Raw genomic sequence first — 13,836 nt, 5'->3', positions numbered from 1 at the left:
ACGAGGGCAGCAACGGCCCGTAGGCTAAGACCTAGTAGCATATGCCTAGTAGTAGTAGTAGATCGGCCAGTAGGCCTTTCTTTTGTTCTTCCTTTCTTGAGCAATCGGCTCTTTCTTTGTAAGAAATCCTTTATCAATTTTGCCGATTGTCAAACGAAGTTGATGTACTGAGAGCCGATGGCAGGGCATCGGCTTATGTCATAAACATGCGTTAATGCCATAACAGTTGACTACACATACGGCCAACAAATCCAATTCACACCCTCCTCCGGTCTCAAACGCACAGAATCTGACAAATCTAATAAGAGAATTATCTCAGATGCCGTGAACTCTGGTATGAAACCGATCTGTTAACCTGCTCCATTGAGCTTTGTTCCTCTAGAGTCGATGGCTACGCATCGGCTTTTTCATTATTCTAAAGTCGATGTCCGTGCATCGGCTATACTGGTATCCATATTTCTCAAGTCAATGTCTGCGCATCGGCTATGATTTGTATATAAAAATGTTTTTTACTGGCCGATTTCCAATCGGCCCCCCATCATACTTCATTTACTGGTCATCCCACATGCTTGGGAAATACTTCTTGAGATGTTGACCATTGACGGCTACTGGGAACTTAACGCCGTCCAGCTGCTCCAGCATGTATGCATTACCCTTCAAGGCCTGGATGACTTTGTACGGACCGTGCCAATTAGGAGACCATTTGCCATATGCTCTGTCCTTGGTTCCTAATGGCAACACAGCTTCCCATACTAGATCACCAACTTGAAACTCCTTTGGTCTAACCTTCTTATTGTATGCACGAGCTACCCTGGCTTTGTTCTCTTTAATCTTCTCCAACGACCAAAGTCTAAGTTCCGTTGCATCCTCAATAGTGTCACTCATCAAAGCTGCATATTCTTCAGGTGTTAGATCATTCTGAAACGTGACACGTCTTGATCCAGCCGTAATTTCCCAAGGTAATACGGCCTCCTGTCCATAGACGAGCTGGTATGGCGAAGTTTTTATAGCTCCATGGCATGACATGCGGTAGGCCCACAAAGCTTCTGATAACGTTTCATGCCAATCCCTAGGGTTCTCGTCAATTTTCCTCTTGATCAGCTTGATCAGGCTTTGATTGGACGCTTCAGCTTGCCCGTTGGCTTGAGCATAGTATGGAGATGATCGGATCAGCTTAATCCCCATGTCATCACAGAACTTTCTGAATTCTTTAGAAATAAAGACCGAACCTCCATCGGTCGTGATGGTTTGGGGAATCCCGAACCTATGAATGACGTGTTCTTTCACAAACTTGATCACATCTTCTGATTTTACCTTCTTCATAGGGACGGCCTCCACCCACTTGGTGAAGTAATCTGTAATGACCAAAATCCATTCATGTTTTTTACTCGACGCCGGATGGATTTTGCCGATCATATCCATGCCCCATTCTCGAGGCGATCATGGCGATGAAGATCCCTCCGGGAGATGATTCCCCTCTCCGGCAGGGTGCCGGAGGCGATCTCCTGAATCCCCCGAGATGGGATTGGCGGCGGCGACGTCACAGTAAGGTTTTACGTATCGTGGCTCTCGGTACTGGGGGTTTCGCGATGAAGGCTTTATGTAGGCGGAAGGGTAGGTTTAGGGGCGACACGAGGGCCCCACACAACAGGGCGGCGCGGGCCCTAGCCTGGCCGCGCGGCCCTGGCGTGGCGGCGCCTCGTCGCCCCACTTCGTAATCCTTTCGATCTTCTGGAAGCTTCGTGGAAAAATAAGACCTTGGGCGTTGATTTCGTCCAATTCCGAGAATATTTCCTTTGTAGGATTTCTGAAACCAAAAACAGCAGAAAACAACAACTGGCTCTTCGGCATCTCGTCAATAGGTTAGTGCCGGAAAATGCATAATAATGACATAAAGTGTGTATAAAACATGTGAGTTTCATCATAAAAGTAGCATGGAACATAAGAAATTATAGATACATTTGAGACGTATCAATCCACCTTTCCGGTTAGCGTCCGCACCCCTTTTCAGTATTAAGTTGCAAGCAACAGATTATCACATTAAGCAAAGTGTGTAAAGTAAACAATAGAATTATCCTTAGACAAAGAATTCTTGTTTTCTCCCTAGTAGCAACATCACATCTACAACCTTAGAAGTTATTGTCACTCTCCCAGATTACTAGAGGCATGAACCCACTATCGAGCATAAATACTCTCTCTTGGAGTCACAAGCACATACTTGGCCAGAGCATCTACTAGCAACGGAGAGCATGCAAGATCACAAATAACATTTGATAAGTATATAATCAATCTCAACCATAGTATTGAATATTCATCGGATCCCAGCAAACACAACATGTAGCATTACATACAGATGATCTTGATCATGATAGGTAGCTCACAAGATCTAAACATGAAGCATAAATTGGAGAATACAACCATCTAGCTACTGCTATGGACCATAGTCCAGAAATGAACTACTCACGCATCACTTCGGAGGCGGGCATGGCGATGTAGAGGCCTCCGGTGATGATCTTCCTCTCTGGCAGGGTGTCGGGAAGAGATTCAGAACCCTCCCGAGCTAGGGTCGGTGATGGCGGCCACGACGGAACTTTTCGTGGATGGAGGCTCGGGTATTTAGGTTTTTCCCGAACAGGTGAATAAATAGGCGGAAGGGCGATTTCGGCGGGTGCTCGAGGGGCCCACGCCACCCCTAGGCACGGCCAGGGCCTAGACCGCGCCTAGGCTAGGTGTGGCCACCTCGTGGAACCACTTTGTCTCTCCTCCGGACTCCCTCTTCGTTACAGTAAAATAGGAACTTCGGCTTTTGTTTCGTCCAATTCCGAGAATATTTCCTGTATAAATTTTCTGAAATACAAAACAACAGAAAATAGGGAACTGACAGTGTGGCATCTTGTCAATAGGTTAGTTCCGGAAAATGTGTAATAGTGCAACCAAGTGTAAACAAAACATATAGAAATTGGTGTAGAACAAGAATGCAGCATAAAAAATTATAGATACGTTTGCAATGTATCATAGATATATGTTGTGATAGGTGTTCTAGGAATAACCAGTCCCAAGCAAGGATAAAGGAGGAGGGTTGTGATAAGCCAGGCAAGCCAACATAAAACCAACCATTCCTATGGATATGAAACCCAATAGAAAGTGTTCACTTTATCTTTCTTGAAATTATTACTAACTGTTAATCAATGTTCAAGAAATTATTTCACTGACAGAATCTTATCGGTTACCACCTGATTCACGATAAATCGGTATCTCAGCCGATTTTTTGAACAGTGCTATAAATTGGTGCCTGTTGTGGGTATACTTCATGGGTGTACCATCGACAGTGCCTAGATCCGGCAAGCCCGGGTGGCCCACAGATGGTGATGAGGCATGTGGCCCATCGGGCGGCCCAGTTGCTGTTGATCATGAAGGAAGAAGTCCAGCCCAGGATCAGTAAGCCGGATCCGTACCGACATTAGGAGGAACCCGGATCCAGTACGACGTATATGGAAGGCGGATCCGTGGCGTGCACGGCAAGATATTGTACCGTAGCTAGGCTATCTGTAATCCGGCTAGGACTCTCCATGTAAACCCTAGATCCGTGCGCCTTTATAAGCCGGATCCCGGGAGCCCTAGAGGCACAACCACAACTCATTGTAACAACGCGAAAGCGCCCAGTTAATTCCAGACAAGCAGCAGTAGGCCCTGTCATCGTGCAGGTGTTCCGAAGCTGGGTAACTCGCGTACCACCGTCCCGTGTGCACTCCGCCCTATGGCCCCTACTTCTTCTCCCCCTCGTGAGGATCCCTCCTCCGAGGTACCGTCGAATAGGCAACGACAGTTGGCGCCCACCGTGGGGCCTGTGGCGTCTGGAGGCCGGAACCGGGAGGGTTCCGCCATGGGAAGCTACGACGACACCATCGCTGTGGGGCGCGTCCTCTACGCCGGAAATCTGCCGATCGTCCCTCCGGATGAGTGTTGGATTCCGGCTAGAACAAACCCCGTCAAGCTCTCCATCGTCCCAATTGGCGGCATACACATCTTCATCGGGGAAACCGTCGATTCCGACGGAAACCCACTGGTAAGTAACGCAGACGCGACCGCCGCAGAGTTGGACGCTGTCGCAAAGATCCGATCTGAGATGCAGGAGCTTCCCAAGGAAGATTCCGCCTCGGATCTGGAAATTTCAAAGCCCACCCAATCCGCCCCTGAGCAGGAAACAACGGTGGAAGACCAATGCAGATCCGCCTGGGTCTCCCAGGTGTTAGAAAAGCAGAGGTGCCACTTCGTACACTTCTTGGCCCATACCGCCGGAACCGCCCCTCAAGAAGACGGAGCTGGTCCTAAGCAGGTAGAGGCACCGGAAAACGGCGCAGATCCAGATCAGGATAAGCCTGCCGGAGGAAGCAAAGCTCCGGTTGAAGAGTCGATTTTGGGCAATCTGAGCCCAATTTCCGGAGATACCCCTTCCATGGAGTCTGATGACTTCGTTCGCAAGCTAGGGGAGTACGGTTTCGGTGATCAGCCTGAAGTCGACTCCGCCCAGCCTAAGCAGGTTCTCGCAATGGTAGCAGCGTTGGGACAAACTGGATCTGAAGAGCCAACCAGCCAATCCGACCCTCAACCATCCCAACAAGGATCTCCAATGTCTCGGGTGCGACCCCACAGGGATTCTTCTTCAGAGGAAATCCTGTCAGCTGAGGAGGTGGTGGCGCGAGCAGTTCTTAACAAACCTATAACCCCGGGCGACGCCGCAGATCTGGAGGCTCTAGAGGCCACTAGACAGGAAATGCTAGCCACAGCCAAGAAGCTCGCCGATACCGAAGCTGCATTAAGGGAAGAAAGGGAGAAAGCTGCAGGTCTGGCGGAAACTTTCGACAGACAGGATCACGAAATTACAGCAACACTCGAACAGGTCAAGAGCATGGCGAAAGAGTGGGAAGTAAAGATGACCTATGCGCAGGCGGAGGCCGATCGAATTGTTAAAGAAGCAATTCCGCCTCGCAGGATCAACTTCGCCACGCCCGCAGAGCACCGGCCGCTGGAAACTCCGAAGGACAACATGCTAAAAGCCGCGGAGCTGCTGAAGAAGAAGGACGAAGAGGTCGATATCAACTACCTCCGCACACTTGTCGCTTCAGCAATGCAGCAGCAAAGCAAGGCGGATACCTCGCGCAGGTTGGAATCCAATCCGGATAACTGTGTATCTACCGCGCAGAAGGACGCCCGCGCCGATCGGCATCCCGATGACGAATCACACACCGGTTCCTCGGAGCGCAGAAGAAAAACCAGGGAACACCCAAATCCGATCCCCGTTCCGTCAAAGACGCCTTCGTCAGATCCAAGGAAGGGAAAGGATGCAATGTATTCTGGACGAGACAAATATCGCAACCCCTCTCCTCCGCCCAACGGTTACCCGCGACCCCCTCGCCGCCGTAGTCCAGCCGGAAACACCAGGCCCCCAGGGCATGGTGGAATTATTATCCGCGACAACGTGCTGCCAAGAAACAGAAATAGGGAGCGCTCGCCGGAACCTCGCCGGAACCAGAACAATGTTCATGAGCCCGAGCCCAGGAGGAGTCGGAATGAGGAGCGCGACCCAGAACCTCGCCGGAGCCGCGACCCAGCGCCTCGCCGGAGCCGCGACCCAGAGCCTCGCCGGAGCCGCGACCCGGAACCTCGCCCGAACGGCCAGGGCAGCCAGCGCCATGGCGAAGGCAGCCACAGGAGCCGGAGCCAGCACCAAGAAGGCCGAGGAGAATCAGATGGCGGGAGCAAGAAATCGGACCGCCCACCTCGCAGGTCTCCCTCACCACCACCTAGCGGTGGCGGCGGAGGTGGAGGCGGAGGCAATGGCCGGAGATCTCGCTCTCGCTCAAAGTCTCCTCGCCACGGCTTGCGCGACGCGCGGGATCGCCTTAACGAATACAGAACCGACTACATTGGTCCGAAGTGCTTTGGCAGGATGATTCGAGAGGAACCAAAGCCAAGGATGAACCTCAAGCTACCCGGAAATCTGAAGCATTATGATGGCACCGAAAGGCCGGATACCTGGATTGAGGATTACTATAATGCTGTAACCTTCGCCGGAGGAACCCCTAACATCGCCTGCCGCATGCTTCAGTTGTACCTTGTAGGTCCAGCCCGGATCTGGCTCAGCGACCTCGAGAAGAATTCCATCTTTTGCTGGTTCGACCTGAAGAACGCTTTCGAGAAACACTTCAGGGGCACCTACAAGAGACCTGCCACAACAAGCGACCTGCAGGCATGTATCCAGAAGAAGGGCGAAACATCGAGAAATTTCCTCACCCGATGGTTGGCATGCAGAAACGAGTGCGAGAACGTCGACAACCGCACAGCAATGCACGCCTTCATTGGGGGCTTGCAGCGAGGAGGATTGCTGCGGCACAAGCTAACTTGCTTGGTCAATGCAAATAAACTGACGTTGGACGACATGATCACCATCGCCAGCGATCACACTGCCGCTGATGACGATGCAGGCGGTGATCTCGCAGCTACAGCAATCCCCCTGCATCAACAAAAGAAGAACCGTGACAACGGTAGCAGCAGCAGCCATAAGCGCAAGAACCCTGATGACCAGAAGAGTGGCGGATCCGAGATGGTTGCCATGGCGTTTCAACGCGGAGGTCCAGGAGGCGGAAGAGGACGCGGAAGAGGACGCGGACGTGGAGGCGGAGCCGGCAGGGGTCAGCAGCATACCTCCGAGGTCACAGCTGGCGGATCCCGCGCCCCGCAAACATACGAGGAGTACAGAGACATGCCCTGCCTGGCCCATCTGGATCCGGTTACAGGGAAGTCCACTCACACCAACCGCAACTGCAAGTGGGTCAATGATCTAAAAAACGACCCGGAGGCAGGTTACAAGCGCGCCCGGAAGCACCGCCCACGCGGCAAAGGTGGCAAGGGCAAGAACAAGGACAAAGAGGAGGATAGTTCCGAGGCGATGGATGAGGATGATAACTCGCCGGATCCCAAGGCAGGATCCGCAGGTAAATCCAATCCATTCGATAAAAAGAGCGTGGGGGCTTACCACACTTTTCTCGGGACCCCAACAGTACGCGCTTCCAAGTCAGCTACCCGGATCCTGAACGCCATAGTTCCGGCTGTGCCGCAGTACGTCAGGTGGTTGGAAATCCCGTGCACATTTGATAGGAAGGATCACCCCGCAATTGTGCCAAAAGAATGCTACGCCTTGGTTGTAAGTCCCCGCATAGACGGGTATGACTTCTCCAAGTGCCTCATGGATGGCGGAGCCAGCCTGAATATCATGTACCTGGAGACTCTAGAGCGGATGAACCTCACCAAGGAACAGCTCAAACACAGCACCACTGAGTTTCATGGCGTAGTTCCGGGTAAGAAGGCGAATTCCCTCGGCAGCATCACACTTCCCGTGGCTTTTGGCGATGTTCATAATTTCCGCGAAGAGAAGATCACGTTTGAAGTTGTGCCCTTCAAGAGCTCCTACCACGTCATCTTCGGCAGGCCCACCTACCACAAGTTCCACGCAAGAGCGTGCTACATCTACAACAAGCTCAAGATTCCGGGTCCTAAAGGTATGATTATCGTATCCGGAGACTACAAAAAGGCTCATGAGTGCGAGTTGGGCGAAGCCGCCTTCGCAGAGTCTGTGATATCTGGAGAAGAGCTGAAAGGCTACAGAGCCGCGGTGGATCCGACTGAGATGCAGACCACCAAGAAGCAGATCTCCGAGCAGAAAACCTCCTTCAAGGCCGCGATAGAAACCAAGAAGCACGACCTGATCAAAGGCGACTCTTCCAAGCAGGTTTCAGTCGGAGCCAACATGGACCCCAAATAGGAAGACGCGCTCGTCGAGTTCCTCCGCGCTAACATGGATATCTTCGCATGGCAACCTTCTGACATGTCCGGAGTACCTAGGGAACTCGCCGAGCACTACCTCAACATAAATCCGGGGGCCAAACCGGTGAAGCAAGCTATGCGACGCTTTGGAGATAAGAAGCGCCGCGCCATAGGAATGGAACTAGCAAAGTTACTAGAAGCAGGTTTTGTAATAGAAGTTATCCACACCGATTGGGTCGCGAATCCCGTCCTTGTACCCAAAAAGAACACTGAAATACTAAGAATGTGCATCGATTACTCTGGCTTGAACAAGCATTGCCCGAAGGATCCGTTCCCCTTGCCGCGCATTGACCAAGTCATTGATTCGACGGCGGGGGCGGAACTTCTGTGTTTTCTTGATGCGTATTCCGGGTATCATCAGATCCGGATGAAGGAATCCGACCAAAAGGCGACTTCATTCATTACCCCGTTTGGTACTTACTGCTATGTTACTATGCCTTTTGGTTTGAAAAATGCAGGTGCCACCTACCAACGTACGATGCAGCGGTGCCTGAAGGACCAAATTGGCCGGAACGTGCACGCCTACGTCGACGACATCGCGGTCATGACCCGGAAAGGATCCGACTTGATCAGCGACCTCACAGAAACCTTCGACAATCTCCGCAGGTACAAGATGATGTTGAATCCGCTGAAGTGCGTCTTTGGCGTGCCAGCCGGAAAACTCCTTGGCTTCATAGTCTCTCACAGAGGCATTGAGGTTAACCCAGAAAAGATCAAGGCGATCCTGTGTATCAAACGGCCAACTTGTCTCAAAGATGTGCAACGACTAACTGGTTGCGTCGCAGCAATCAGTAGGTTTGTTAGCCGTCTTGGCGAGAAGGCGCTACCTCTGTACAAGCTGCTGAAGAAAACAGATAACTTTGTCTGGGACGATGCAGCCGATGCAGCTCTTCGGGGGTTGAAGGAAATACTCACCTCCCCACCTATCCTGGCAGCCCCAGCAGAGTCAGAGCCAATGCTCCTCTATCTGGCAGCTACCAACAAAGTCATCAGCCTCGTCATCGTGGTGGAGCGAAAGGAAGAAGGTCATGAATATGACGTCCAAAGACCTGTCTACTACATTAGCGAGGTGTTAACAGAGTCAAAGCAAAGATACCCTCACTTTCAGAAGCTAGCCTATGGAGTGTTCCTAGGCAGCCGGAAGCTGAGACACTACTTCCAAGAGCACCCAGTAACAGTTGTGAGCAAGGCTCCGCTGTCAACAATTCTCAACAACGCTGACGCAACAGGACGTACGGCTAAATGGGGCATTGAACTATCCGCCTTCAACATCGCTTACAAGCCCAGGACTGCGGTTAAATCCCAAGTCTTGGCAGATTTCGTCGCAGATTGGACAGAAGCTCCGGATGCAAGTCTGGAGCCGGAACCAGAAACATGGGTCATGCACTTCGATGGATCCAAGCAGCATCAAGGCTCAGGAGCCGGAGTCACCCTGAAATCCCCTACCGGAGAAGAACTGCAGTACGTTCTGCAGATTCACTTCGAAGCTACAAACAACATGGCGGAATACGAGGCTCTACTACACGGTCTGCGCATCGCTAAGGAAATCGGGATCAAGCACATCATATGCTGTGGAGATTCCGACCTGGTGGCACAACAAGTAGCCGGAACCTGGAACGCCAGAAACTCCGTCATGGCAGCCTACAGAGACGAAGTTGATGAGATCGCCAAGTGCTTCCTCGGATATGAAGTCAAGTACGTCAGAAGAGACGATAACACAGCGGCAGACATGCTATCCAAGCTCGGATCCGGCAGGAAGCGAATTCCGCCTGGCATTTTCCTGGAGCACCTCCGGATACCCTCGGTGAAGGGCGCTAACCCAGAAAACCCAGAGGTGGCAGTGTCTCTGGCCAGGGAAGTGATGGCTATCATTCCGGCTTGGACACAGCCTTTCCTGGACTACCTCATCGATCAGAAGTTGCCAGAGGACGAGGTCCTCGCACGACAGATCGTCAGACAAGCAAGAACCTACACAATTGTTGATGGACAGCTCTACAAACGAAGTGCAGCAGGGGTGTTTCTCAAATGCGTCTCCAATCAAGATGGCATTGAAATCCTCAGAGAGATCCACGCAGGGGATTGCGGGCATCACGCCGCCCCAGATCCCTCGTTGCCAAAGCTTTCCGGCTAGGATTCTACTGGCTCACAGCTAAAGAAGATGCTGACAAGCTGGTAAAAACCTGCCGAGGTTGTCAGTACTACGCTACTCAACCAAACGCTCCAGTCCAAGAGCTGAAGACCATACCTATCACCTGGCCATTTGCGGTCTGGGGGCTCGATATGGTTGGTAAGTTAAAAAGATCATCTCCTGGCGGTTTTGAATACCTCCTGGTCGCTGTTGACAAGTTCAGCAAATGGATCGAGGCTAAGCCAGTGAGAAAAGCCGATGGTGCTACGGCACTAAAATTCGTCTGCAGCCTCGTGATGAGATTCGGCATCCCACACAGCATAATCACAGATAACGGCACAAACTTCGCTCAAGGAGAGTTGAGGGATTATTGTGAGACGATGGGGATTCGACTGGACCTTGCATCTGTGGCTCATCCACAATCTAATGGTCAGGTTGAAAGGGCCAACGGCCTAATATTATCAGGAATTAAACCACGCCTTGAAGAACCGCTGCGACGAGCAGCCGGAGCTTGGGCTGATGAGTTGGAAGCTGTTTTGTGGAGTTTACGAACCACCCCTAATAGATCAACAGGGTTTACCCCATTTTTTCTGGTATACGGATCCGAAGCCGTGCTTCCCTCCGACATCATCCACGATTCACCGCGAGTTTCCGCCTACAATGAAGAAACAGCTGACGAGGCCAGACAGCTATCTGTGGACCTGATCGAGGAAGCTCGGAACCTAGCTGATCAGCGCTCCGCCATCTACCAGCAGAAGCTCCGACGCTATCACAGTCGTCGAGTTCGGAATCGCTCCTTCATGGCAGGAGACCTGGTCCTCCGCCTTCGACAAGTGAAAGACCATAAGCTGCAATCTCCATGGGAAGGACCCTTCGTCGTTAGCAAAGTGCTTCATAACGGGTTGTACTACCTTGTTGATTTCCGCGAGCTGAGGGATAGACCTGCTAACTGGCACCGGAAACGCAAGCGTGAGGATCCGGATGACATCTACGATGAAACAGATCGCCCTTGGAACATCGCACAACTACGTCCTTTCTACACTTAGCATATATTTTCCGAGTTACAAACTCTGTAATAGTTATACATGATCAATGAAATAAAGCTTATGGTTCACTCTTTGAGTCTTTTACCTCCTTTACTTGTTCATTTTAGATCGTGTATGTTTTTCCGACTAAAACCGCAGAGCTGGATTTTTTCCGCCTAGGCGTGTATAAAAGTTGTGATTTTCAAAAATCGTCCTTTAGGACGTAAGCTTAAGTTTTCTGATTAAGTTGTTGTCTGTTGCGAACTCGTGGATTCCTAGTAGCGATTTCCGGCACCTATGCTTGGGGGCTTGTTTCCGCGGTTATTGACGGACTGCCATTGGGCTTCGTCGCTGCTGGCGAGCGTTTTCCGGCTAAGGTCTTCCGGCTCGCGGAAGGTCAAGCGGGCAAGCCGGAAAACAACGAAATCAGCACTTGCTTTCCGACAGAAAACGAAACATGCACATAACATTAAACGGATAGCAGGATAAGTGTTTCCGCCCCATGCATAATTGTTTCGTTCCTAGCTACTTAAGAATTTAAGTCTTATTACAAACCCACTCTGGGGCCAAAATGATGCAACTTCTCATTGTTTAAACAGGAACTCTACTCGGAGTCCTCTTCTTCAGATTGCTGGTAGGTGGAGCCGTCGTCGCTGTCACCAGATCCGGCTTCGGAGTCGTCACCAGAGTTTCCTCCGGAATGCTCGCCGCTTGACCCAGATCCTTCCCCATAATACTCCGGCTCACCTGCCTCCTCCTCTGCGTCGGAAAATCCTTCGGGCAGATCGTGTTTGTTATACCAGAACGAGTGATCCACTCGCCTGACAAACAACTGCTCATAGCCTTCGGTTTCCGCGAGGAGGGCACCCATGTCGGAACTCTCGGGGGCTACGCGTGCAACATCCGCCAGGTTGAGCGAGGGGAAGTGAGCCTTGCAGGTGGCCAAGACTAGGGAGGCGACTCCGCGTGCTGAAGACTTTTGCCAGTCCTTGATGAAATCCGGCACCTGTCGCATAAGTTTGGTCATCGTATCGATGACTGTGGTTTTAGCCTTCTTCAGAGATAGAGCCGTGGCGATTCCGCGACAGGCTTCAAATAACGCGTCAATTGAGATCCGCGCTTCATCGTATGCCTCCGTCCTCTTCAGGTTTGACTCTTTTGACCACTCAAAGCCAAGGCTTGCTGTGAAAGAAGGAGGTTCAGTTCCGTTAGAGAGAAAGCATACAAGATACTCGGAGCAACGACGCGGAAAAAACGCTTACGGAAGATAAGTTTGTCGATGGCTTCCGCCTCCGCTTCCAGAACTTTGTTCTTGGCAACTGCGGAAATCACGCGGCCCTGGCTTCTCTCCAGTTTTTCATTCAGCTCCGCCAGGTCGCGGGCATGCTTATCGGAGAGCTCTTTCCTCGCGTCAGTCTCCTTACTCGAGGATTCTTGGATGAAGGCTTTGAGGGACTCGTTCTCCGCCTCAAGCACCTTGACCTTGGCGGAAAGCTCATCGAACGAGGAGTGCTTGGCAGTTTCTTCTGGAGGCAGAAAGTTGAACATATTATGCATCTTGACCATGTTAGCACAAAAAGTAAAGACCCGGATCTCGTACCTTGAAGGCGGGTCTCAAGCAGCTGGATATCTCTTTTGCTATTTTCCGCGTGCTGGCGCAGCCCCTCGATTTCCGCGATCTGCTCCAGCACGTGCACGCGCAGATCTTCGTGCAGTTTCCGCGTGGTCTGTGAAGCAGCAAAGAGTCAGTCGGATATTAAAATCTGGGGAGCTAGCGAAAAATTCAAAGTCTTGGGATAAAAATTCCAAGATTCCGCCTAAAGGTACATTTTTGGGAAAGCATCGGCTAATACATATTACACGGAAATATATCACCCAATGCTTGGGGGCTAGTATCACCTGCCGCACTTCCTTGTGCTTGGCGAAAAAGTCCTTCAGGCTGTCCTCCAGGTCGGCGAGTTCTCGCACTTCCTCGTCCGGTTTTCCCCACACTTTGTTCAGCATGGCGGAAACTTCCGCGTGACGCTGTGCAAGGGTAAGCTTTTGCAGGGACGGAGTTGGCTGGAGGTTGACTCGAGTCGCGTTGGTCACTTGAAGGAGCTTTGCCTTTTGCTCCTGTTCTTCTCCTGTGGGCCCCGCGAAAGCGGAGCTTGGCTGATCTTGCGGAGGAACGGGTGAGGAAGTCCCCTTGGCGGAGTCGCCATGGTGAGCAGGATCCTCAGGAAGGTCATCCAAGTCGATGACGTCTTTCGGATCCGGCTTTGTGGCGGATGAAGCCTTGGGCGGAACTTCAACTTCAGGAGTAATAGGAAAAGAAGCCGGAGAAGGCTTGGATCTCTTCTTTGGGACCCTTGGGGCCTTGGGGGGCTGGCTTCCGGAGCTTCAGAAAAAACATGAAAGTATAAGTGTGAGCGTGAAACCAGAACGTGGATCTCGGAAGTAGGAGCTTACCCGGAAGGCTTGAAGAAATGCTGGAAGGCAGGCTGTCCCTTGTTGCTGGTATTAATCAGCGAAAGGCGCTTCTTCTCCGCCTCCGCTTTCCGGGTAGCCGCAGTGCTAAGCACTTCGCGGGGGCGTTTCGCATGGGGGCTGGAAGGAGCCGGCTTCTTCCTCTTCGCAGGGCGTGGGGCTTCAGGAGCTTCCGCCTCCGATGCGACATCTGGATCCGTGTTACCGGTGGAAGGAACCCGGAGGAGAATTCCGAGTTCGCTTTCTTCAAGCGCCTCGAGCTAATGCAAAGTTTAACACTTAGACAAAAAAGTAGATGCGAAGAGAAACAAAAGATTAAAGTCGAGACGA

The sequence above is a fragment of the Lolium perenne genome, chromosome 2 (assembly GCF_019359855.2).
Source record: "Lolium perenne isolate Kyuss_39 chromosome 2, Kyuss_2.0, whole genome shotgun sequence".
NCBI lineage: Eukaryota > Viridiplantae > Streptophyta > Magnoliopsida > Poales > Poaceae > Lolium > Lolium perenne.
This window is presented reverse-complemented; position numbering follows the sequence as displayed.